A 27283-nucleotide genomic window follows, 5' to 3' on the forward strand; every position below is an offset into this window, starting at 1 on the left:
CCAGCCGCTCCACGGGAGAAAGATGAGGCTTTCTACTCCCGTAAGGATTTACACCCTCGGAAACCTTGTACAGGGTCGCTATGTGTCGGAACCGACTCTACGGCACTCAACAACAACAACAATCTAATGCATCAAATCTGTTATTAAGATGGTCTCTAAGTTTACGTGGAATATGTTCCAGGTTGTATTTTGGCTCTCATGGATTTGTTTTAATTTTCTTCTGCTTCAGCCTGAACTTGCATATGAACAACTGGTGATCTATTCTTCAGTCTGTCCCTCGCCTAGTTTTGGCTGATGATATGAGCTCTTCCACTCCCTGTTTCCACAGATGTAGTCAGTTTTATTTCTGTGTATTTCATCTGTTGAGGTCCATGTATATAATCGCCTTTTATGTATTTGCAATGAAGAAGTCATTGGTCTTGAAAAATTCAGTGATCTCCAGCATCGTTTCTAGCAGCAAGACCATATTTTCCAACTATTGATCCTTCATCTTTGTTTCTTTTATATTCAATTGCCAGTAATTATCAGTGCATCTTGATTGCATGTTTGATTGATTTCAGACTGATGAAGTTGGTAGAATTCTTCTATTTCATCTTCACTGGCTTTAGTGGTTGGTGCATAAATTTGAATTATAACGATATTAACTGGGCTTCCTTGTAGGCACATGGATACTATCCTATCACTGACAGTGTTGTACTTCAACACAGAGTTGATGCGTTCTGTTTTGATGATAAATATGATGCCATTCCTCCTTAGTTTGTCATGCCAGGCATAATAAGCCATGTGACTGTTGTTGTTAAGTGCTGTCAAGTTGGTTCCAACTCCTCTTTACAGGAGCAGAAAGCCTCATCTTTCTATCTTAGAGTGGCTGGTGGGCTCGAATGGCTGACTGTGTGTCTCAAGGTCCAGAGCATATCCTACAGAGCCATCCCGTTCCTATGGGATGATTAAACACATAGAAAATGTGCAAGAAAAAAATCTTCTTTGAGGTCCAGAGCAATTCCTGCTTGTGGTTTTGGTGGTGGCAGCCCTCTGGGTAGCGTTGTCTCTATGGAAATACAATGCTAAGCTGCATGCCTATCAGGGGTCAGAGTTTAAGCATTGTTGTTGTTGCTAAGTGCTGTCGAGTCAGTTCCGACCCATAGCGACCCTGAACAGGGTTTTTGAGGCTGTAAATCTTTACAGGAGCAGAAAGCCTCATATTTCTCCTGCGGAGCAGCTGGTAGTTTCGAACTGCTGACCATGCGGTTCGCAGCCCAATTTGTAACCACTACGCTACCAGAGCTCCTTAGATCATAACAAACTACAGATATCATTGTGAATAATGGGTGTTCCAGAACACTCAATTGTACTCATGAGGAACCTATCCGTAGACGAAGAATTATTTGTTCAAAGAGAACAAGGGCATACTGAAGGGTGTAAAATCAGGAAAAGAGTTCACCCAGGTTGTATCCTTTCACTATATTTATTCAATCTGTATTTTGAGCAAGTAATCAGAGAAGCTGGATTGTATGATGATGAACATGGCATCAAGATTGGAGAAAGACTCATTAGTAACCTGTGATGTGCACATGACACAATCTTGCTTTACTGGAAGCGAAGAAGTCTTGAAATACTGATTAAGATCAAAGACTAGCCTTCAGGATGTACTGCACCTCAATGTAAAGAAAACAAAAATTCTCACAGTTGGACCAATAAATAAAATCTTGATAAATGAAGAAAAGACTGAAGTTGTCAAAGACTTCAATTTGCATGGATTCACAATAAATGCTTATGGATGAAGTAGTCAAGAAATCAGACATGTATTACATTGGACATATCTGCTGTAAAAGACCTCTTTAAAGTGTTCAGGAGCAAAGATGGCACTTTGAGGACTAAAGTGCAAGCCATGGTATTTTTAATCACTTCATATGCAGGTCAATGTTGAAGAGTGAATAAGGAAGACCATAGAAAAATTAAGGCGTTTGTGTTATGGTGTTGAGTACCATGGACATCCAGAAGAACAAACAAATCTGTCTTGGAAAAAGTGCAGCCAGAATGCTCCATAAAATCAATCATGGCAAGATTTTATCTCTCATACTGGACAAATTGTTAGGAGGGACCAGTCCCTGGAGCAGGGGCATCATGCTTGGTAAAGTGGATGGCCAGTGAGAAAGAAGAAGATCCCCAAGGACAGGGGTTGACAAAGTTGGCTCAAATATAACAACAATCTGAGGTTGGTGCAGGAAGAGGCATTGTTTTGTTCTGCTGTGCATAGGGTTGTTATGAGTTGGAACCGAGTCGGTGGCACTTAACAAGAACAACATAGGTCTCAAAACCAGAAAGCGCTGTTCTGGCCCTGCTGGTCTCCTGACCACAGGACTGCATTTTCTCATCTGAAGCACAGAAATAACAATGAGATTCAATTAACGTATGAGGATGACTTGAGTTAGTCCATGTAAACATGTTAACCTAGTTAAGCTTGTTCCCTGCTTCTGGATCTCAGATCTAGATTCCAGTTGCTCTCAAGTTGATTGTAATTCATAATGGCCAAAGGAGTCCTGGTGTGGCGCTGTGGGCTAATGCGCCAGACTGCAGAGTCAGTGTGAATTGCAAGGTCGGTGGTTCAAGCTCCCCAGTGGCTCCTTGGAAACCCTATACAAGGTCGCTATGGGTCGGAATCGACTCGATGGCACTTAACAACAACAATGACAATGTATGTCAGAGTAGAAGTGTGCTCCATAAAGTTTCCAGTGACTGATTTTTTGGAACTAGATTGCCAGGTATTTTTATTTTTATTTTTTTGATATGCTAGTGGGTGGATTTTAACCTCCAATGGTTTGGTTAAGAACAAAGTTGCCTAACTGTTGACACCATATAAGAACTCCTATGTCTTGGTACTATAGCCTAATGTATAGGTGAATCTGCCTATGGAGAACTTGAGAGGAATTTATTTTGTTGACATTTTTAATTTATGGAAATTGCTGCTTTTTCTTTTTGGGGGAGGTCTTGCATTGGTGTATAGAGAAGGAACTAGAGTATAGAACCCACCCTAGGTTGATATGACCAGCAGTGAAAGTTAGTTCCCTTTAATATCACATTATGGACTCCATTTGCAAGCCTTATTGCTAGATTTCTTGTTTCTGCAGCTGTTTTGTAAGAAGCACTACGTTTGAATGTGCGTGCCTGTTGGTGCCTGGGAATATTGGATGGAGACTTCCCTGACTCCCTCTACTCCTATGGATGCAGGTGCAGAGCCCTCCATCCTTGGGAACAGCTGGTGGATTGATGCGAGTTTTCTGATGAGGCACCGTGCACCAAGAACACACATTTAAAGTCAGAATGCAGGCTTCAGGATTTAGAGAAGAGGAAGTGAGCTGCATAAGAAACAGGCAATGGCTCTAGGTTAACCAACACCAAACTGCATCTATTTTGAGTCTATTAATTTTGAATATTACTTGAAATAAAGCTGTTATGCGAGGGTTATTTGAAAGAGAGTTTACTAAGGTGATAAATAACATGTAACGGGAGAGATGGGAGAGGTGGGACCTTACCAAGAGAAAGCACTATTTAGATCTTCATATACCATGAATGTGAGAATACCAAGTCATCTGTATTTATTTACTATACTTGGTTAGCTTAGTTCTAGACTCTGATTGGAGTCCGTGGATGGCACAAATGCTCAACTGTTTGATTGGTTTCCTGTTGTGCTGCTAACCACAAACAAGGTCAACAGTTTGAACCATGCATGGCCTGCTCCTTGGGAGAAAGATGAGGCTGTCCTAGGGAGCAGTTGGAGTCCTGGTGTGGTGCTGAGGGATAAGCACTGGACTGATAACTGACTGCACCATCAGTGGTTCAAACCTATCGGCCGCTCCTCGGAAACCCTTTACAGGGTAGCTATGCGTCAGGACCTACTCGGTGGCGCTGAGCAACAACAACAGGGAGCAGTTCTTCTGTGTCCTGTATGGTCCTTATGAGTCAGAATAGGTTCAAAGGCAGTGGGTTGGGTTTAGCTTTTGATTTATTAGCCACAAGGTTGACAGTTCGACTCTACCCAGAGTTGCCTTGGAAGACAGTCCCAGGAATCTAATTCTAAAAGGTCACAGCTTTGAAAACTGTGTGGAGCAGTTCTACTCCACACACAACAGGGATCGCCATGTGTCGGCATCAACTTGATGGTAACTTTACAGGAACTGCAGAGATTTGTTGGAGTTTTTTTTTTTTTTGTTGTTGTTGTTCTTAGGTGCCATCGAGTCAGTACTGACTGATAGTGACCTTATGCACAGCAGAACGAAACACTGCCTGAACTGATTCCAGCTCATAGCCACCCTATATAGAGTTTCCAAGGAACGACTGGTAGGTTTGAACCTTGGGGTTAGCAATCCAGTGCTTATCCTACAGCGTTCTACCAAGACTCCAAAAGATTCATATAACTGTGAAAATCTCAATACGCTTATTTTTAAAAGATCAATGTTTTCAAATGTAAGTAGTTTTCCAAATTATTAGTTGGGTTTTAAAGATATAAACTCAAAGAAATAAATGTAGAAAACTGTACAGTGATAAAAGGAGTAGACAAGGGTGTGACAACCGTTTTCAGTATTTAGAGAGAGAAATGGAAATGAAAAAAACCATGTCCAGAAACCAGAAAGTATAAGCTTAATTGGATAAAATAAAGACTGCTGATTTCTTGCACTAGCTAAATTAGTGCAAGAAGTGTGACTCTGATGATAGTGAGAAATGATTTGTAGAGACTGCCCGTACCACACTGGAGCACTCAGAACACATATGTCAGATATGCTTGTTGCCTAGATTTTCCTAAACAATATATTGCTGTTGTTGTTAAGTGCAGTTGAGTTGGTTCTGGCCCATAGCGACCCTGTATAGGGTTTCTAAGGAGTAGCTGGTGAGCTTGAACTGCCGACCTTGTGGTTCAAACGGACTTTGCAGTCCAGTGCATTAACCCACAGTGCCACACAAGAACTCCAAACAGTATATATAGTTCAAGGTATTTGGGGAGAGAAGCTATGCCACAGGAAGGCTAATGATGCTATTGTTGCTGTTAAGTATCATCAAGTCGGTTCTGACTCATAGCGACCCTGTATAAGGTTTCCAAGTAGGGACTGGTGGGTATGAACTGCTGACCTTGCGGTCCAGTGTTTATCTTACAAGGTCACACCTGGACTCTCTTGGGGATGCTGGAAGTGTCTGAATGATGCCAAACACATTATTAGAACTGCATTGTTGTTGTCATTGTTAAGTGCCGTTGAGTCAGTTCCGACTCATAGTGACCCTGAATAGGGTTTCTGCAGAGCAGCTGGTAGGTATAAACCGCCCACCTTGCAGTTCAAACTGACCTTGCAGTTTAGTGTTTTATCCTACACCATCACACAGGACTCCAGGACTGCACTAGAGGATGGTGTGTTAACAAGGAGTAGAGCCACTGATGACTAAGGTGACGGTGGTAATGATGACATAAAGAGCTAGCATTCACTGAGCTTGCTTACCGTGCTAGACAGTCTACATGCTTTGTTTCATTTATTGGCACCATCCTGTGAGGCAGGCATCATATTATGCCTGTCTTTACAGCTGAGGAAACTGACTGCCACTCAAGGAGGGACTTGCAGATAGGCAATGACAGTTTAGGGCTTGGGCTGTGATTGTCTGGATATGAAGAATGCAGGAATGAGAGCACTTTCCAAAGGCTAACTTCAAGTGATTTGTGTCTCTTGGGTTTCCTGCACCACTCGTCTGCAAATTCAATCCCACCCCCTATTCCTGAAGTCCCAGTCCATGGAGATAGGGACAGTTCAGAGAGGATCCATACAGGTTTAACGAGTGTTGGATGGCTCGGTGACCACTCCTGAGGAGCCCACTTAACAGGCAAGCAGACTCTTCTGTCTTTGACCTGCGCAACGTGTACTGCCCTCACTACCCAATTTAGTTCTTAATGACACATTATCTGGTTTGCTTATGGTTCTTTGTAAATTCTATCCTCTATCTACAAGATTATGGCTTTTCTTTAGAATTCTTTTGTATCCTTTGAATGCCTACACACAAAGTGTGATAGAAACAAAGGTGTTACTGCAGGAGGGCTTTGACTTGGCTCTGTCCAGGTGGATTAGGAGTCTACCTTCTGATCTCAGAGGGCATGCTGTGCACACTGGTTTGAGGGTCCAGGACTGTGGCACCCTCCACAACCCACCTTCAGCCGCAACAGCCCTTTGTTTATCTGTGGCATGCATCTATCTTCCATGAAAGCTACCAAAGTAGTCTGTTGATTGAGTCTGGACCCTTCAATTCGCAGTTGAGTAAACAGGGATAAAGGGGGCAAGGTGACTTGGCCAAGGAGGTAGCCAACTAGAGGCAACGTTGGAAGCGAGCTCCTCTGATTGGTAGGGTGGCCATAGAATTTGTCTTCCTAATCAGGAGATGCTTGAGAGTGAAAGAAGGTGCTGCTAAAAGTTTTACCAGGACACTAGGGTAAACAGGGTCAAATGTGAAGTACCCCCAGAGTCCTTCTGTGCTCTCTCTACCTTTATCTCCTCCCTTCCTCAGGAGGGAAGGCAAACCCACAGACCCCAGGAGTGCACTAGGCAAGCCATGAGGAGAACTGAATTAGAGGGTGTGAAGAGTATTTCCTACTTTCCTTTGCCAGGGGAAGCTTGTGTGAACAGGCCAAACACTCCCTGTTTACCTTCTAGGGCACGGTCCACTCGTTTTGTGCACCTTCCTTAAAGATTATGCCCAGCTTCAAAGAATTCATTGTTTCCTCTAGCATTTTCTTCACAAGAACTAGTGTATCCTTGGGAACAAAGCCCAGAGAAGTCAAGAAACTTGCCAAAAGCCACACAGGATCTGAGAGGCACAGCCAGGCACAGTTCCAAGATTTTCTTCTTCACCACAGACGTGCTAGGGGGGTCTGGGCTTGTCATCTCCTTGCAAAGCTGACATCTTCCTGATCACTTGTCTGTGGGACAGAACAGCTGACCAGAATAAAAAAGATGCTGTTCTTTTGGAAATTGCAGTCGTAAGCATGGAGAAGCTGTGCAAGCACCTTTCCCAAAGAAGTACCGATATATTCCAACAACATGGCTGGACATTTTGAAACTGGTTGCTAACTATGATGCTGCTACTGTAGCCTTAACGTACAGCCAAGAAATGGGTATAGGCCTTAGGGCATGAGGTATGGGGAAAGAGGAGAGAAAGAGAGAGCGGTCAGCTGGCAAGGGAAATGCTGAAGCACTTTTACAACTGGCTTCTGATATATTGGTTTAATTTCCTGATTAGAAACTGTCCCATCTTCGCACGACTGGGGGTCATTACAGTTCAGTCTAGGAAAGCAAAACACCACTTGACAGGGACTCTTGAGTTTCTTTCATCTCTTGGACTGTGCAAAGGATTGTGGGATTTATTGAGGCCCCAGAATTTAGCATCAACCTGCCTCTGCCTGCCTACCTGCAGCCCTGACCTGGTGGCCCAGGGGCCAGACAGAACAGGACCCTCGTTATTCCTACCAATTGTCACCATCCCCAACAATGGGAATTACAGAGTGGGTAGAAGGTAGTTGTTGAAAATTGCTCAGAACTAAGGAATCCTAATTCAAAAGTATGAGGAGGGAAATGGAGAGAGAAAGACTGCTGGCTACCTTATAGTTTGTGGCTGTTGAGTGATGTGTGGTTGGTGAGGGGACAGGCTTGCATCATCCTGGAACCCTCTCCCATGGACATGCCCCTCATCCCACCTCCACTCTCAGTGGGACTCCCCGTTTTCTGTCACTCAAGAGTCTCTCTTGAGTGTGGTGGTCGCTGGCTCTGGAGATCAGATAGTTCAGTCCTTCGGCCTCCTGTGGGTATTAGTGTCCATGCAGTCTTTTGAAGGTATGAGTTCTCATGGCTTCTCATGAGAGCCTTGGAGAACTCCTGAATGCGTCATAATCCACCACCCAAAATAGCCATGAGGTAGAGGAGCAAAGTGTGAGGCCAGACACCGCCCAGCCTTCTTTCCTACGATGAGGACAGGCAGTGGGCTTTGTCAGGAAGGTATGCGGGTTAGTGTGGAGACCTCTTTTCTTGAGATTTCTTCTTTGGTGTGGCCCTTGTATCCTGGACTTATTCTTAAGAGACTGTGTTGTGATGATTTGTCTGGTTCTGTAACTAGACTGAAAATGTCATGAGACCAGGGCTCTGTTTAGTTCATTTGTTGTTGTGAAGTGCCATCGAGTCGGTTCCAACCCATAGCGACCCTGTATAGGGTTTCTGAGGAGCAGCTGGTGAACTTGAACTGCTGACCTTGCAGTTCAAATGGCTTTGCAGTCTGGCGCATTAACTGACAGCGCCACGTCCGCTGTTAATTCATTCAACAAATACTTACATCATGCATTGACTATGTGTCACATACTCTTGACAATGGTTAGACACAAAGAGGTTTCAAACATTTGAGGGAAAAGTGGAATTGAAAGATAATATAATTTTTTTCTGAGAACTCTTTGAAGCCCCCACGTATAGCACTGAGCACAACACACTAAAATCCCTCTTCCAATGGCGCGTACTTCCAGTGATGGGACATATGCAAACCAATTGCTGTAGAGTTAACTCTGATTCATGGCATCCCCATGTATGTCAGAGTGGAGCTGTGCACCATGGGGTTTTCAGTGCTTGATTCTTTGATACAATATCACCAGACCGTTCTTCTGATGTGCCTTTGGGTGGACTTGAACCTCCAATCTTTAGGCTAGGAGTTGAATGCCTGAACCATTTGCACCACCCAGAAACTCTGAGGGGAAATCTACCATAGAGTAACCAGGGAAAAGTATTTATTATGGCTGAGGATGGTAAAGTGCTATGGGAAGCAATATAGCTGAGGAGGGTTCTGGAGAGTGCTCTGGTGTGTTTCATTATAATCAGGTGTCTGAGAAGATCATAGATGAGTAGAGACCTAAAGGAAGCCAGAGAGGTGGATGCTGAGGGGGAAGAATGTTTAGGCAGAGGGAAGAGCAGGTGCAAAGCATCTCAGTGGGGCTGTTCCTGGGGACTCTAGGAAGAGCAAAGTGGCCAGTCTGGCTGGAGCTGAGTGACCCAGGACTTCATCAGAACCTTGCATTTAGAGCAGTCTGTCAAGCAGAGCTGTCCCTTGTCTCCCTGGACTTTTGCCACAGTGATGGTCTAGATAGAAAATTCCTTAAGTTTCTTTGGTTGTGGGCTATTAGGAAGACAAAAAGAGAATAATAAAACCGTTTGCTGTTGAGTAGATTGTAACTCACAGTGCCCCGATGTGTATCAGAGTAGAACTGTGCTCCATACGGTTTTCAATGACTGATTTTTTAGGAATACGTTGGCAAACTTTTCTTCTGAGGCACCTCTGGGAAGACTTGAACCTTTAACTTTCTGGTTAGTAGCCAAGCATGTAACTTGTTGTACCACCCAAGGACTCTTAGAGAAGTGATGGTAGAAGAAAACAATTATCTCTGAAACAATTCATAAAAGAAACCTATCAGTTTATCTGTATGTCCACTCTGCCATGTTTTTTAACCCACTCTGTATAAGACTTGATGCATTTGAATTATGGTGTTGCGAAGAATATTAAAAGTACCATCGGCTACCAGAAGAGCAAATGAATCTCTGTTAGAAGAAGTACAGCCAGAATGTTCCATAGAAGCCAGGATGGCAAGACTTCATCTCTCATACTTCCAAGATGTTATCAGGAGGGACCAGTCCCTGGAAAAGGGCATGCTCAGTAAAATGGAGGGTCAGTAAAGAAGAGGAAGACCCCCAGTGAGATGGATTGGCACAGTGGCAGCAGCAATGAGCTCAAGCATAGCAACAGTTTGAGGATGACACAGAACTGGGCAGTGTTTTGTTCTGTTGTGCAAAGGGTCGCTATGAGTTGGAGCCAACTTGAAGGCACCTAACAACAACAGCTACATTCCGGGCACTGTAGGGTATTTGTAAGCCAAAGAAAATAAAATACAGTCGATTGTAATTTTATCACAATTGTAAATACTTATATACTCTACTGACTTTCTCAATGGATTAGAAGCTTCTGGAAGGCAGGAATATTTGTTGGTCTTTGTGCAAAGTACCTGGCACATGTTGTTGTGGTTCAGTGCCCTTGAGTGGGTTCCAGCCCATAGTGAACCTGTGTAGGGTTTCTGAGGCTGTAAATCTGTGCAGGAGCAGAATAGTGTTCAGTAATTATTGATTCGCAGGTAAACCTGAGGACCCCTGACCCCAGCATGGTGCTATTGCATCTTGAATGTAGTGCTTATATGTTTTGGTGAATCTGGTAGAAACCAGTTATTTTGGCTCCATTCCCAGCTGACTCTCTCCCCCTCCGTCATGAGTTGAACTGTGTCCCCCAAACGATGTGTCAACTTGGCTAGACCATGATCCCCAGTATTGTGTGGTGGGTTCTCTGTTCTGTGACCTGATGTAATGATTCTCCTTTTTGTGATGCAAGCTGTACATCTTAGCCTCTCTATGTTATGGAGGCAGGAATGGGATGGGTTATATCTAGAATCACAATCTTACAAGACTCACAGTTTTCAAGTCTTCATCTTTATTCAAGTCACCATCCTTGCTCGAGTCACACCTTTTATTAGAGATAAAAGAAGAGAGAGAGAACCTGTGTATGACCAAGAAAGAGACGCTGAGAGCAGAGTGCAACCTGTGGACCTGAGGTTTCTGCACTGAGCACCTCCTAGACCCAGGGAAGGATAGCTGCTAAGAAACATGGAGAGCTCAAGGAACCAGGAAGCAGAAATGGAACAGACAAGGACCTTTCTCCAGAGTCTGCACAGAGAGAAAGCCTCCTTAGAGCCTGAACCCTAAATTTGGACTTCTAGTCTCCTGAACTGTGAGAAAATAAATTTCCGTTTGTGGTATTTCTGTTACACAAGCACAAGATAACTAGGACACCCTCCTATTTCTTATAATTGATGTGACGCTCTTGTCTATAACTGAATCTCAGGGTACATTGTTGATGCTCACTGGGTTTTCTTTAAAGTCTAAAGATTTGTTGGCCTTTAAAAATCCACTGTCACTGGGTGATTTGTAGTGAAATTGAGTGGAAAGAAATCTCCTTGTGAGGGAGAGAGTTTTATGCCTCTGTTTTCCTGATACATGTACCATTTGAAAAATAACTTTTTATGCAAGGGATACCAGAGCACCGCTCTTGAGAGAAATCACTCATGGGAAGAGGGCGGAGGAGTGGCTGCCTGGGAAATGCGAAGGAGCCTTGTTGTGTTTGTTTGCCGATGTTTTTCCTCTGGGTCATCACAAAGTTGCTCATGTTGTTGATCCTTCCACATGCTTCTCAGGAAGAGACTTAAGTCATGTTGACTTCATAACAGGCCAGTCCCAACAGTCTGAAGCTGTGCCTCATGGTAGTCATCTTGGAGAACAGGATTTGACTGACTTTTTGGAGGGACTGCACTGGGACGGGCAAGTGGGCTGGTTCTCTAGTGCTTAACACATCATCTGGTATTTGACCAAATGCTTCTGTTTTCTGCTTTCCACCCTAAACCAGAGGCTTGGGGGTGGGGCTGAGAAGCTGGTGCTGTGTTGGGGTGGTCAGTGGTGAGGGGCTGGGTTGGGGTCATCATGCTGGCTGACTATCACTCTGGTCACCATGATAAGACACAGGGACACGGATTCTCTGTCTGTGACATCTACATGGTAGCAAGGTCAGAGCTTTGTGGGCACAGGGGGTGACTGTTAGGGGGGCCTGGGTGTCCTGGATCCCTCAGTCATCACACACACACACAAAATAAATGGCTGTTGTTGAGAAGACAACACAGCAGAAGATACACCAAATTAGCAATCTGTATATTTACAGTTCAGTGATGTTGATGATATTCAAGTTGTACAACCATTCTCACCTTCCTTTTCCAAGCAGGTCCTCCCCTATTAGCATCAACTCACTGCACCCTAAGTTTCCTATCTAGTCTTTTGAGTTGTTGTTGTTGTTAAGTGCTGTTGAGTCATTTCCAACTATACTGACCCTGGTGTGGCACTGTAGGATAAAATCTGGACCACAGGTCAGTTTGAACCACAAGGTCGACAGTTCAAACTAACCAGCTGCTCCTTGGAAACCCTATATATGCTAGCTATGAGTCAGAACTGGCTCAACGGCAGTTAAAAACAACATAGGGTTTCCGAGGAGCAGCTGGTGGGTTTGAACTACCCACCCCATGGTTTGCAGTCTAGTGGTGCTCCTACAGCACCACATTTGATCCCATATAGTAAGGAGCTCTGGTAGCGTAGTGGTTACGAATCGGGCTGCGAACCTTAAGGTCAGTGGTTCGAAACTACCAGCCACTCCGCGGGAGAAAGATGAGGCTTTCTACTCCCGTAAGGATTTACACCCTCGGAAACCCTGCACAGGGTCGCTATGGGTCGGCTCCGACTCGAAGGCACTTAACAACAACAACAACAGTTAGATCTTAAAAGAGCACCGATTTCAAAGCAGACATTCTTCACTAGGTAAGCTATTATTTGATTTGAAAAAGTTTTTAGGGGATGCTTTTGCTTAGGGTTTAATGATTATCTAAGGGCAATAGTTCTAGGGGTTTATCCAGCTTCACTGGCTCCAGAAAGTCTGGATCCATAGGTTATGAAATTCTGTTCTGCATTTTCTCCCTTTTTATCAGTATTATTCTAAAGAATCTTTGATCAGAATGTTAGTCATGGGAGCTGGACATCATCCAGTTCTGGTCTCATTGCAAAGGAGGCAGTTGTTCATGGAGGCAATTGGCCACATAATTTGGTTTCCTCTTTCTGTTCCTGAATTTTCTTCCTCTGTTGCCCCAGGTGAATAGAGACCAAAAGGTATCTTGTTTTCTTAGATGCTATTGAAAATGAAATTGTATTGTTAATTCCCTTTCATATTTCCTATTGCTGGTGTTTAGAAACCCAACTTGTTTTTGTTGTTGACTTTGTATCTGGAAACTGTTAAATTTTTCTATTAGGTCTACAAGTTTTCAGTGGACTCTGTGATTTTCTATCTATAGGATCACATCCTCCACACATAGAGGTAATTTTACTTCTTCTCCGATCTGGATGCTTTAAATTTATTTTTCTTGTATTATTGCTCTGGCTAGGATGTTTGTTTTATTTTTGAATAATGCTTTGTTATGTTTTAGTGAAAGTTTACACAGCTTATGAGGTTTTCCCTCTAACAATTTTTGTACAAATTGTTTCTTGCTATGGATGACAATATTTAAGATGTGTTAACATTCTCATTATTTCCATTGATCTAGACTCTCTTCCACTCTTGCCATTTCAGGGAGCCCTGGTAATGTAGCAGGTTATGTGTTGGGCTGCTAATCGAAAGGTTAGCCGTTCAAGTCCAACAGGTGCTCTGTGATAGAAAGATGAGACTTTCTGCTCCCATAGAGATTTATAGCTTCAGAAACCCTATCCAGGGTCGCTATGAGTTGGAATCAACTCTGCAGTACATTACCACTACACTTTGCCGTTTCATGTTAACTTTTAGGTAGCTGGTGACCATTTCGTCCCCTTAATTTAAGGGAACACTCACAGGTGATACTGTTTCCTTTATAAAACATAATTTAACTGAAAGGTGACCTATCGAAATAGCTTCCATTCCAAATTCAAAAGGTATCTTAGGATGGGTAGGGTTTTTAGTTCAATATTGAACAGGAGTGCTGAGCATGGCCATTCTTGTCTTGTTCCTGATTTCAAGGGTTCCGCTTTCGGTCTTTCTCCATTAAGTATAATGATAACTGTTTTCTCTTCACATATTGAGCCATGTCCTTTCTACTCCAGTCTCTTAAGGGTTTTCATCAAGAAAGGGTGTTAGATTCTATCAAATGCTTTCTCTGCATCCATAGAGGTGATCATGTGGTTCTTTCCCTTTGTTCTATTAATGTTGTGTGTTACATTGATTGTTTTTCTAATGTTGAACCAACCCTGCATTCCTGGTCATGGTGTTGTTGTTGTTAAGTCTGTTGAGTTGGTTCTGACCCATAGTGACCCTGCAAAGAGATTCTGAGCAGCAACCCATGAGCTTGAACCACCTAACTTGTGGTTCAAAACGACTGTGTAGCCCAGCGCATTAGCCCACCACACCAGGACTGTTGGCTTGTGTTCATGAGTAGTTTGTTGAAGATTTTTTCATCTCTATTCATTAGTGATACTGGCCTATAGCTTTCTTTCCTTGTGATATCTTTGTCTTGTTTTGGGGTCAGGGTTATGTTTGCTTTACAGAATTAATTAGGGAATATTCTTTTTTTCTCTGTCACTTGGACCAGTTTAAATGGGATTGGTGTCAATCTTCTCTAAATGTTTAGGAAAATCTCTTATTGAAGCAAACAGCAAAAGGTACCAATTGTTGTACCTTGAATAGCTGCTTGCACTCTTCAGGCCACTTGCCTTTTAAGCTTTTAACTTCCCAGGCATTTCACAACGAAGTAGGAGGTCGAACAGAAGCCCTAAGCAGGATCTGAGTTGCATGGGGAGGCACGAAGATGAGCAGACAAGCTATTGTTTTTATTGCCTGGGTTCACATTCTATTAGGAGTATGGCTTCTGGTGGATACTTCCAATACAACTCATCCTGTAAAAAATTAGTGAATGAGGTGTGGTCTACAATACACTCATAGCTTTCATGTTGCATGAAACTTTTACACAAGATGTTAGTGGAAACAGAAGTTACTCTGAGCAGATCTCAAAGGATGATGGGGTAGTCAGGTGAAAGATGGCTGGGGGGCACTCTTGGCAGAGATAAAAGCACCAGCATGAGGTCTGGAAGGAGGGTGAGCACGTTGGCCCAGCTGGAACAAGGAGATACCAGGCAGAGCATGTGGGAAAAGAAGATGAGATAGATGGAGCTAAATCCAGTCCCAGAGAAGACTTGGGGTTGGTATCAGGTTTAAGTAAGGGGTGAGAGTTCCTGCTTGTCTTTGGGTGTGTTGGATAGGTCATATTTAAGAGGGTAAGCTGATAGGACAAGGGGAAGATTCACGCCCCTATTAGCTATCCTCAAGGGAGGTGATAGGTCAGTGGCATTCATTCCTTTATTCATTCATTTAACAAAGGTTTGCGAAGGTACTTGAGAAATTATACTGAATAGCAGGAATGGGAAAGTAAAGTAAAGTTTTATTCATGGAGCAATTCAGGGAGAAAAGCTCAGAATTTAGGTATTGTTGGTATGTAAGGGAGAAGGATATAGGAGAAACTTATTAGTGACATAGGAAGGGAAAGAGCTGACGGGAACCAGATAAAGATAGTTTTCAACTCTTGACTGAAATGTCAGTGGGATGTCTTGGTAGAGATAATTTAGCAGGTAATTAGATCTATAATAACGTTCAAAAATAGCCAACACTTACATAGTGCTTGCTCACATAGCAACACATTTAATCCATCCAATCTTATCCCTAATATACAAATGAGGAAACGGAGACACAGAGAAGTTAAATAACTTTTCCAAGGTCACACAGCTAGTAATGAAGAACTGGGCTTCAAACCTACACTCTTGATATATTTTCTGTCTAACCTTGGTGGTGCTGTGGTGTGGTGTATGAACTGGACGTTTAGGTTGGGATACTGTCCATGTGGTTGTAGCAGTTCTGGTCCTAAGAGGAACTTAGATTGACCAGGAAGGTGACCTAGGTAAGAGGAGCTGTGGCTGGTAGCGAGAGATAAGACTAGGAGGAGCCAATAAAGCACTGACAGTGGCACTGTGAATCAGCACTGGACTGTGAACCACAAAGTCGGCAGTTCAAACCCACAAGCTGCTCCTCAGAAACTTAGGAGTTGGAATCGACTCGACAGATAGCACTTAACTGTTGCTAAGTTAGAGAAAGAGCCTGAATGGGTTCTGTCTTCCTTGTTTAGGAGTCCTGGTTTGGTGCTGTGGGTTAATGCTCTGGACTGCAGTCAGTTTGAACCTCAAGGTCAGTGGTTCAAGCTCACCAGTCACTCTTTGGAAACCCTATACAGGGTCATTATGAGTTGGAACCAACTCGACGGCACTTAACAACAACAGCAAGGGAGGACCAACAATTTTTCTAAGAAACTAACTTCTATTCCCTTTGGACCTGCCTTGGGGAATGACCAACCATAGGAAAAGGACATCATGCTTGGTAGAGGGGTCAGTGAGAATAAGAGATCCCTCCGTGATATGGATTGACAATAGTCACAGCACACGATACTTGACTTAAATATACCACCGACCCTGAAGATGGCACTGGTGAACACAGCCTTTTGTTCTGCTGGTGCTGTTTCTATGTCAGCTAACAACCACAGGTCCAATGCCATTCAGGCACAGAGCCTGTGTTGACGATGGAGGGCGGAGATGTCCTGAGAGCAGTATGAGTTCAAGAGTTCCCCAGAGTGCTCACGCTCAGGCTCTTTCATCAGTGAACAGGCCTTTTCTAAGACATCATAAAAATGCATCCTTAATTGGCATGAAGAAGTGGGTCTGGAGGTATGGAGGAAAGGAAAAGAAGACCCCTGTAGTCACTTACGTGGAGGTTTGACTGGCACAAAGGACATATGATGGTGGTGTCCACATTTATTGACTGTAAATCTGTCTGTGCTAGACAGAGGGTCCACTGACTCTGAGGAAGCCAGTCACTTACCAGGAAGTAGCTCGAGTATTCGCTGTTTTCTCTGCTGGTTCTCAGTGTAGTATACACAAGAGAGATTGAGGAAGTCCTGGTCACTGCTTTCCGTTTCCTTGCAGGAGTCGCACTTTAATCTAGGGCAGTGCAAACTCGTGGGGGTGGGGTCTGGACTTAGGATGGCAGATACATTTCATTTCTTCTTTGACTGGCCCTGCTCCAAACTCAGCCTCCCAGGAGCAGGTTGAAGTGCCAGTCGGGTGCTGAGTGACTGCGGCAGATTGTATCTGCTTTTGTTTGGCAGTGAGCCTCCTGCCACGTCTTTAGGCAGAGAGCTGCCTGAGTGGGGGGTAGGATGCTGGGATTTCAGGTGATTTTTATACAGTTAGAGGTATAAGAGGAGTTTAGATTAAACAGGAAAAGGGACCCCCATGAGGGGAGCAGTAGAAAAAGGCTAGAGAGACAAGCACAGGAGGAACCGGTGAAGGAGGATCAAAGAATAAGGACTGTTGGGTCTTTCATGGTACCTCCTTCAGTAGGATGACAAAGAAGACCATGACTGAAGGTTGGAGCTGGAAGGGGCAGGCTGCATCATCTAGAATGATGATCATTTTCTTTTGGTCTATATAGATCTGAGATGAAATCAGAAAAGTGAAGACATTATAGCAAGCGTTTCATAGTATCAAACTGTATTTAGTTAAATGGTTGTTTCTATTCGGAGATTATACGTCTTTTCAATTTCTGAGCCGTTAAAAATCATCTTTCTTATATGGAATGATGGAGATTCTCTATTGTAACTATTTTGTCAAGGAGAGACATCCCCATATTGGACCTTGAAATTGCTTTTGTAGTATGTAATATATTTCCAATGTCAAATCCAAAACCCTGATAAAGTTCAACTTCTACATTTTATGTTGTTTTTGTTAAGTGCTGTTGAGTTGGTCCTGACTCATAGGGACACTGTACAGGGTTTCTGAGGAGCAGCTGGTGGGCATGAACTGCTGAACTTGCAGTTATTAGTCCAGTGATTATCGTCTAGGGCCGTACCAGGCCACACCTTCATTTTAGATATAAGCTAAATAAATGAAGTGTGGTTGTTTTGTTAAGTGCTGTTGAGTTGGTTCCAACTCATAGCAACCCTGTCTAGGATTTCTGAAGAGTGGCTGCTGGGTTTGAACTGCTGTCCTTGGAGTTCAAACCAACATTGCGGTGAAGTGTATTATCCTACAGTGCCATATCAGGACTCCAGTTGAAGTGTGGTGGTGGTGTTGGTGTGCCATGGAGTTGACTCTGACTTACAGTGACCCTGTATAGGGTTTCCGAGGCTGCAGATCTTTACGGGAGCAGAAAGCTTCATCTTTCTCCCGTGGAGCAGCTGGTAGGTTTGAACTGCTGACCTTGCAGTTAGCAGCTCAATTTGTAATCCACTGCTCCCGTAAAGATTTATAGCCTCAGAAACCCTATGCAGGGTCACTATGAGTCGGAGCCAACTCCATGGACTTAACAACAACATACTACCAGAGTGGTGGTGGTGTTCTTAAATGCCATTGAATTGGTTCTGACTCAGAGCGACCCTGTACAGGATTTCTGAGGAGTGGCTGGTGAGCTTGAGCTGTCAACCTTGAGGTTCAAAGCAACCTTGTGGCGCAGTGCATTAACCCACAGCGCCATTTATGATGGTGGTGGTTATGTGCCGTGCAGTAGGTTCCTAATCATAGCGACCCTCCACAGGGTTTCCGAGGCTGTAAATCTTTATGGGAGCAGAAAGCCTCATCTTTCTCTCACGGAACAGCTGGTAGTTTTTGAACTGCTGACCTTGCGGTTTGCAGCCTGATTTGTAACCACTACGCTACCAGAGCTCTATGTTGTTGTTGTTGTTATGTGCCATCGAGTCGGTTCCGACCCATAGCGACCCTGTACAGGGTTTCCGAGGGTGTAAATCTTTACGGGAGTAGAAAGCCTCATCTTTCTCCCGCGGAGCAGCTGGTAGTTTCGAACCGCTGACCTTAAGGTTCGCAGCCCGATTCGTAACCACTGCGCTACCAGAGCGCCTTTCTGACTCTCCATTTAATAGGGACATATTTTTAATATTTAATTATTGCTTTTATTAATAACATACCTTCTATTTATTAGTTCAGGCATTGGTGGTTCAGTGGTAAATTTCTTTCCTTTCATGTGGGAGATCTAGGTTCAGTTCTCTGCCATTGTACCTCAGTTTCCAGACTAAGAGACTAGGAAGAAAGGTCTGGTGATATAATCCTGAAAATCAGCAGATAAAACCCTATGGATAACAATGTTTTGATCTACAACTGATTGTGGCGATAGTGTGGAACCAGACGGGTTCATTTCATTGTGCATGGGGTTGCTGTGAGTGAGGGGCTGACTCCATGACAGCTAATACCACCACCGCCACCGCCAAGTGCACCAAGTGCGTTAACCAGTCATGTGCTGGTAAACCAGTTATCCAGAACTCTGATGAGAAGCATTTGCCCATTGTTGTTGTTAAGTGCCATCAAGTCAATTCTGATGCATAGCGACCCTGCATAGGGTTTCCACAGAGTAGCTGGTAAGCTTGAGCCAACAACCTCACAGTTCAGACAACTTTGCAGTCAGATGCATTAGCTGTCATTGGGTGTAAATATTCATATCATGACCAAATTCAAGCGAGCAGCATGGTACTTGGAGTGCATGTCGAGTTAGGAAGTTGCTGTGTGGTGCTGTTGGCTGTTGACTCGTAGTGACCTTATGCAGAGCACAATGAAACACTGCCTGGTCTTTGCACCATCCTCACAACTGGAATGTCTGAGTCCATTGTTGCTGCTTCCATGTCAGCCCATCTCCTTGGGGCTCTTCCTCTTTTTCACTGACCTTCCACTTTACCAAACCTGATGCCTTTCTTCAGAGACTGGCCCTTTCTGACGTGTCCAAAGTACAAGAGGCAAAGTCTGGCCATCCTTGCTTCTAGAGAGCATTCTGGCTGTACTTTCAAGGTGCATTTGTTGGGAAGAGATGTGTGCAGTTGGCTCTTCTGAGTATGTGAGTTGACCCAGCACACAACTGTGGTGTTAGTGAAAATCAGCATTTGTTCTACAGAGACGTTGCCTCTGATTTTTTTACATCCCCTTTCCTTTGCACACCCCTGGGGAAATGGTTAGGGAAGTGCTTTATGAACTAAGGGTTGCAGGGCTGTTGGTAGTAAGAACATAGGGAGGTTGTCCATGTGGCCACTTGCAGTCAGCTGGTTGGTAGGGGTTTCCTGGGGTGAGGATGAAGCCCCTTGGCTTCACCACTGAAAGCTCTGGTGCTGAGGGGAAGCTGACGGAAAGGCAGAAGTACAGCCAGGTGAGATGAATCAAGGAAAGCTTCCTCAGGAAGGAGAGCTTGGAGCCCCATGTGGTATGTGAGGAGGGATATAAGTTGCTAGAGGATTGGTGAAGTGGTCCTTATAGACTCAAGAAAAAAGGAGTGAGTTTTGTTAGGCAGGTAAGCGCTGTGAGGTGAGGAATAAAGAAAAAGCAAGGCAGCCTTGTGATTCTTGGAAAAGTTCCATATGCACATGAGAGATGTAGGAAATGTTTGACCAGAAAACCACTGAAAGTAGCAAAACAGCCCAACCAGACCCTTCTCCTTTGCTCCGAAAGTACTCCTCTTGAGAAGTGACTTTACCTATGTCCTGACTCCTCTGAGATAGGAGCCAAGGGAATGCCACATGGATGGAGGAGGCAAGCCCCGCCCTCCTAAAGCTAAGCCCTTCTCATCCCCTTTCTGGTGGATGGCCTGGGGCAGGTTGGAGATGAAGAGCCTGCTCTGACCCTGTTCCTTGCATTTGGCTGCATCTTTCCCTTACAAACCCCCAAGCACTCGAGGAACATCTGGTAGAGCGTGTTCTGTTCCGCAGCACGCAGATGGAGTTAGGAGGCACAGATGCTGACTGTGATGCGGCCCGGGTGGGACGGCAGTGTGAAGCCAGGCAACCACATCCAGGATCCCCACTGACTCTCATCCCAATGACTTAACCAACCTTTTTATTACCCCTTATTTTGGCAAGCATTTCAATCCACCAGCCATTTTCTCCGCAGCAGCAATTTCACATAAGAAATTAGTGCTGGAGAATTGTTAGCAATCATCTGGTCTGTCCTCCTGTTTCATAGATGAGGAAAAGAGGCTCAGGGGAGTTAGGTGACCTAGCTGAAGTCCACACACTATACACACACACACACACACACACACACACACACACCCCGATGGAACTCTGGGGATGGGAACCTAAATCTCCTGAACCCTCCTTCTATTGTCTCCTATAAAGCCTTTGCTTTCACAGGCCTCTTATGATTTGAAGAATCATAAACCAAGTTCACATACAACTTCAAGTGAACTATTTTTCTCTGAGATATACCAGCCACTTTCTCTGAGCTGGAATTAAAGAACTTCTGTATTTTGGGCTCCCCCAAATTGTAGAACTAGCACCTGCAAAGTCTGTGAAATCAGTGTATGCAAAAGGTGAGTGACTGGGAATTTACTGAAATTATTGACATCTCTGAACAACATTGATTTCTCTCTTCAGCCTTGCGTCAGTGAGGGCCATGACAGAGAATAGAAGGCACACTTAGCAAGAGTTAGGAAGATAATTTCATGAACGTACCACGTATCGAAGTGTTAGGTACTACACCGTTAAAGGATGGAGAGGAACCTAGACAAGACCAAAAGTGAGAGCTTTACCAACTTTAGACTTGGAGAGACAAGAGGGGAGAAATACCATTATGTGACCAGGTGAAAATTGGAGGTAGGGCCTTCCAGAACAGGTGCTTTAATCTTAGAGGGATGTAGCTACTTCCTGGATTGTGACAGTGCAGGAAGGGAACTGGGACAGGAAAACCTGGACCCTCTTGCCTTTGTCCTTGTCTCTCATTGCCCAGCGGGAGGATTGGCTCAAAACATCTGAAAGCTAGAGCAAAGAGAGTCCAGATGATGGAATCAGAAGGGATCAACATCTTCCATCTTTACTGCAGCTGGTTCCCCAGGTATGGGGTATGATCTGTGGGAAGACAGTGTAAAACGTAATTATTAACATAGGGCTAAAGTTGGAAACCCTATACAGGGTTGCTGTGAGTCAGAACTGAGTCGACAGCACTTACCAACAACAAGTCTAGAAGGGGGGGTTTGTTGATGTTGTGAAGTGCCATAGAGTTGGTAGTCAGTTCTGACTCATAGTGACCCTGCATAGAATTTCTGAGGAGTGGCTAGTGGGTTTGAACCTCTGACCTTATGGTTAACAGTCAAGTGCTTATCCTACAGTGCCATATGAAGACTCCAGAGGGGTCTAGATGATGTCAAAGTTTTACTTCATCTGTTTATCACTTTATATACCTATCTATCTGTCTAAGTGTCAGCATTCTCTTGATATTGTAACAAAGGCTTTTCCAGTGCATTGCTTTGAGGTTGTGAGAGATGTTGTAAGGGGTGTACCAGCACTGTTGTTGTTAGTGGCCATTACGTCGGCCTTTGACTCATGAACACCCCATGCACAATGGAACAACATTCTGCCCAGCCCTGAACCAGCCCTATGATTGGTTGCAGATCAGATGGTTGTGACCCATAGGGCTTTCAATGGCTGATTTTCAAAAGGAGATTGGCCTTTCTTCCTATTTTATCTTTCAGTCTGGGACTGTTCAGCATCATAACAACACACAAGTATCCACTGACAAATGTGGTTGCTGTACATGCAGTGCATTGGCTGGGTGTCTAATTTGGGTCTCCCACATGGAAGGCAAGAAGCCTACCATGGAACCACAAAGACCACTTGTCAGCGCTAAACCTAATGTAATTTTATTATAGTGCATGTATCAGTTGTAATGTGTAATTATTTGTTCCCTGTACTATCTGAATTCTTCAAATGCAGGCTCTGTTTTAATCATCTTTGTATCTCTGGAGTCATTCACAAAGCTGGCCAATAGTAGTCAACCCGTACATTTTTGTGGGATGAGTGACAGGAAGGAATTTGAGGATGGTTGGGAAATAGCAAGGAGCTCTGGTGACACAGTAGTTAAGTACTTGGCTGCTAACAGAAAGGTCTACAGTTTAAACCCACCAGATGCTCTGTCAGGGATAAGAACTGGTAACCTCTTTCCATAAAGATTACAGCTTGGAAACTCTATGAGGTCAGTTTTCCTGCTGACTCAATGGGAAACAGTGAAATTGCCAACTTCGGATAGACAAGTTTCTGACATCTTCAGTGAAAGTTTCTTGATACAGGATCTGAGTCTTCCCCAGGTCCATCAAGCAATCTTGGATAAAGTTTGCTTGGTCTACAAATCGTTATGCTAGAAGGAACTAATGAAGGCCTGGGATTTGGGAGACCTTCAGAAAAATACTAGTTGACTGGGAATATGAAGGGTAAAAGAGCTTTTAGGAATAGCACTTTGATTTCTGTATATTTAGTTTGGGCACTCTTGGTATTCATGTTCTCAGGGCTAGAGACACTTGAACTAGAGATCTAGCAGAGTGATGTTGGTCCTATTGATCCCTCTCCCTTCATGATGTTAGCTAAAACACAAGCACGGAAGTTTGGCAAACTGGTCAGGGAAGTCAGAAGAGGGGATCCCCAGCCCAGGGCACCTGGAGGCGGGGTGAAGAACCAGGTCTTTGATTTGTCTTGGTGACAGTGTAGGTGGGCTCTTTATGTAGCCTTTTGGGAAAGGTAAAAGTGTAAGCTAATCCTAGAGTTGTTTGTGCTTTAGTAAGAGTGAGGCAACCGTTTTACCAGGTGAAGGTTTCATGACTAATTTCATGTTTGAAGTGGCATGCAATTTTTCTTTTTACCTATGAATTTTGTCGTTTAGTTGGTCCTATTATCTCCTTTTTGTTGCTTCTTTATTAAAGTGTTTATTTTTCTAAATTAAGAACAATCATGTGTTTGCTTGACTGTGATTTCCCAAATCAGTGAAATCCCAATGAATGGTCTGATCCGAAAGCAATCATGGGGATGGCACAGGGTTAGGCAGCATTTCATCTCATTGTTCATGGGAAGCTAAAGAGCCCTGGTGGTGCATTGGTTAAACATCCAGCTGCTAACAAAAAGGTCAGCGGTTCGAGTCTATCAGACGCTATGGCAGTCTGCTTCCATAAAGATGTACAACCTTGGAAACCCAACGGTACAACTCTACTCTTTCTGATAGGGGTCACTGTGAGCTGGAATCCATGTGAGGTCTGTCTATAGGGTTTGTGTTACCTTTTTGGTTCATTGGATCATCATGAGTCTGGGGCCAAATTAATGACAGCTACCAACAGCAGTAAGGAGCTCTGGTAGCATGGTGGTTATGAATCGGGCTGCAAACCTTAAGGTCAGAAGTTTGAAATTATCAGCTGTTACATGGGAGAAAGATGAGGCTTTCTGCTCCCATAAAGATTTACAGCCTCGGAAACCCTGTACAGGGTCGCTATGAGTTGGAACCTACTCCACAGTACTTAACAACAACAACAACAACTATTACGTATGACTTCTGGCTGTTCTCAAACTTCTAAGCTTTCTGCTGCTTTTGCTCTTCGTGTTCAAAGTAGGAGGAAGTTCTCTTTAATAAAGAAACAACAAAAAGCAGATAAAAGGATCAAATATCTTTCAAATATGAAGATCCCCTATTTTTTTTTTTTAAGCCTAAACAAAAAGTAAGGAGCTCTGGTAGCGTAGTGGTTACGAATCGGGCTGCGAACCTTAAGGTCAGCGGTTCGAAACTACCAGCCGCTCCGCGGGAGAAAGATGAGGCTTTCTACTCCCGTAAGGATTTACACCCTTGGAAACCCTATACAGGGTCGCTATGGGTCGGAACCGACTCGAAGGCACTTAACAACAACAACAACAACAAACAAAAAGTTAATGAGTCCAATGTCCCCAGAAGGGGTCAACCAAAAATCTAAAGGAGTTTAGAAGGAGAGATCATTTTTGCTAGACTAATCAGAGAAGGCTTCTAAGAGGAAGACCTACTCATGCTGGTTTTCCTCTGTTAAACTGGTGACAGCAGTGGACTCAGAAATTATGGAAGTGTTTACTATGCATTTTGTTGGAAGTTTGTTCTTGGTGTGAGTCTGGCTCTCAGCCATTTGCTTGTCCCTCTGTGGGTGGGTTCATGATTTGAAGTGTTGCCAGTGGCATGAGCTGGCTTTCTAAGTCCTATAAGGAGCTCTGGTAGCGCAGTGGTTACCAATCGAGCTGCGAACCTCAAGGTCGGCAGTTCGAAACTACCAGCTGCCCCGTGGGAGAAAGATGAGGCTTTCTGCTCCTGTAAAGATTTACAGCCTTGGAAACCCTGCACGGAGTCACTATGAGTTGGAAACGACTCTATGTCACATAACCACAACCACCATAAGGAGCTCTGGTAGCATAGTGGTTATGAGTCGAGCTGCTAATCTCAAGGTCAGCAATTCGAAACTACCAGCCGTTATATGGGAGAAAGACGAGGCTTTCTGCTCCCGTAAAGATTTATAGCCTCGGAAACCCTGTATAGCATTGCTATGAGTTGGAACTGACTCCATAGCACATAACCACCACCATCATGAGGTGAGAAGCTCACCTGCTGGAGAATGCATGTCCTCTGGTAGAACGTTGATGGGTGTTACTGCTCTGCATTTGTGGTCATGCCAGACTTCAGCACAGAGGAAGACTGGGAAATATTTCAATATTCATTCTTTAACCATACTCCATAAAGATGAATGCCTTTAGAAATGACATGATGACAGTTATAACTTGGAATTATAACTGATTAATTAAACCTGAAAATGCTAAGACGCTATTGGAATTAAATGATTATTTAGTCTGCTCTAAGAATGTTCCAACAATTGTTGTTGTTACATGTCATCGAGTTGGTTCTGAGTCATAGAAACCCTGTGTAGAATTTCTGAGGAGTGACTGGTGGGTATGAACTACTGACCTTTTGGTTAGCAGTCCAGTGCTTATCCTACAATGCCATCCCCAGGACCCTGTATCTTGTAGATCAGTGGTTCCTAGACTTTAGCATGCATCAGAATACCTTGGAGCACTTCCTAAGCCTCTGAGGTGGGGCTGGAAATTTGCATTTCTAACCTGTTATCTTGTTTGCTGAGAGTCTCCTGACTGACACACTGAACTTGGCATCATAGGCAATCTATAAAGTGTCATGATTTCTCAAGAAGAACTTTATTTTAATGCAACCGAGTTTTTAGGTATACAGCATCTAAAGAGCTACCTTGAAAAGGAAATATGGATTCCTCACATTTCCATATTTTAAAGCTAAAAAGGTTCAACACTTTATGGTTTTGTTAATACATATGATCAAAAGGAAGGAGAAAAAATCAGTACCAAAGTACATTTATTTAGTATAAAGCTTGATATTCCAACTACTTCAGAAAAGCCTGTTACTATTTTTGTGTGTGGTGGTTTTGCCAAAGTGTATCTTTGTGGTTGTTTGTTTTTAAATGCCATCAAGTTGGTTCTGACTATTACCGACCCTGTATAGAGTTTCCAAGGAGGAACTGGTGGGTTTGAATCATCCATCTCACTGTTAGCAGTCCAGTGCTTATTTTATAGTACCACACCAGGACCCACAGTGTATATGTTGTTGTTAAGTGTAGAGTTGGTTCTGACTCGTAGCAACACAGTACAGGGTTTACGAGGAGTGGCTGGTGAGCTTGAACCACAGACCTTGTGGTTCCAACTGACTTTGCAGTCCAGTGCATTAAGCCACAGTGTATGCCACACAATGTAACCCAAATACAAATGTTCTGAGCTGGCCACAAAAAGCTGAAAGGCTGCCAGAACCTCAAAAGAGTTCCTTCTCTCAGTTAATTGCAGAACTTGGCATAGCTCTGAAAGCTGGTTTTTGTACTATAAAGTGAGAACTACATTAATTTTTCCTGAGGTGAAAATACTACAGGATAGTCATAAACACTCCAGATCTATAAATTAATTTTTTTCTAAAACTGCATTCCTATGCCTTTAAAACAACAAACAACAACAATAAAAACAGAGCTGTCTTATTCTAAAATCTAAATGCAACCTTCACCTGAATACTAGTGAATATTCTGTAAGCTCTTCCATTTTCTGTGTAAATTTCAATATTGTCCCAGGTTCTAGAAACCTTGTTCATATTGATGGTTTCAAGCTGTTTTAGTTAGGGTTCACTTGAGAAATAGAAGTAGTATATTTTTCTATATGTATTTACTTCAAGACATTTGCAATTTTGGGAGATTTGCAAGTCGAAAATCTGCATGTCAAGTCATGGGGTGGAGATTCTTGCAGGCTGTTTCCCCAAATCTGTATGTCAGTATATGGGAAGAGTACAGCATGAGGAGAGAGAATGAGTTCTATCAAAATTATCTGGAGATAGAACACATCTTAGGGAAGCTCTGTTTTGCTCTTAATGCCGACAACTAATTGATTAGTTATATTACATTATGGAAAGTCACTATATTACATTGCATTAGATGGAAAGTAATTGCCTTACAATATAGGCGTAACTCAAAAAATATTGCTGGTTCAGTTCAAGGCCACTGCAATAAACAAATATTGCAATAAAGCAAGTCACATGCATTTTTTGGTTTTCTCAGTGCATATTTACACTATACATGATTACACTATTGCACTATTGTTTTTGGGGTCCTCATGTGACCCTGTGGGTTAATACACTGGACTGCAAGGTCAGCAGTTCAACCTTACTAGTTGCTTCTCGGAAACCTACGCAGGGTCACTATG

Source organism: Chrysochloris asiatica, unplaced genomic scaffold (genome assembly GCF_000296735.1).
Source record: "Chrysochloris asiatica unplaced genomic scaffold, ChrAsi1.0 scaffold00277, whole genome shotgun sequence".
NCBI classification, from domain to species: domain Eukaryota; kingdom Metazoa; phylum Chordata; class Mammalia; order Afrosoricida; family Chrysochloridae; genus Chrysochloris; species Chrysochloris asiatica.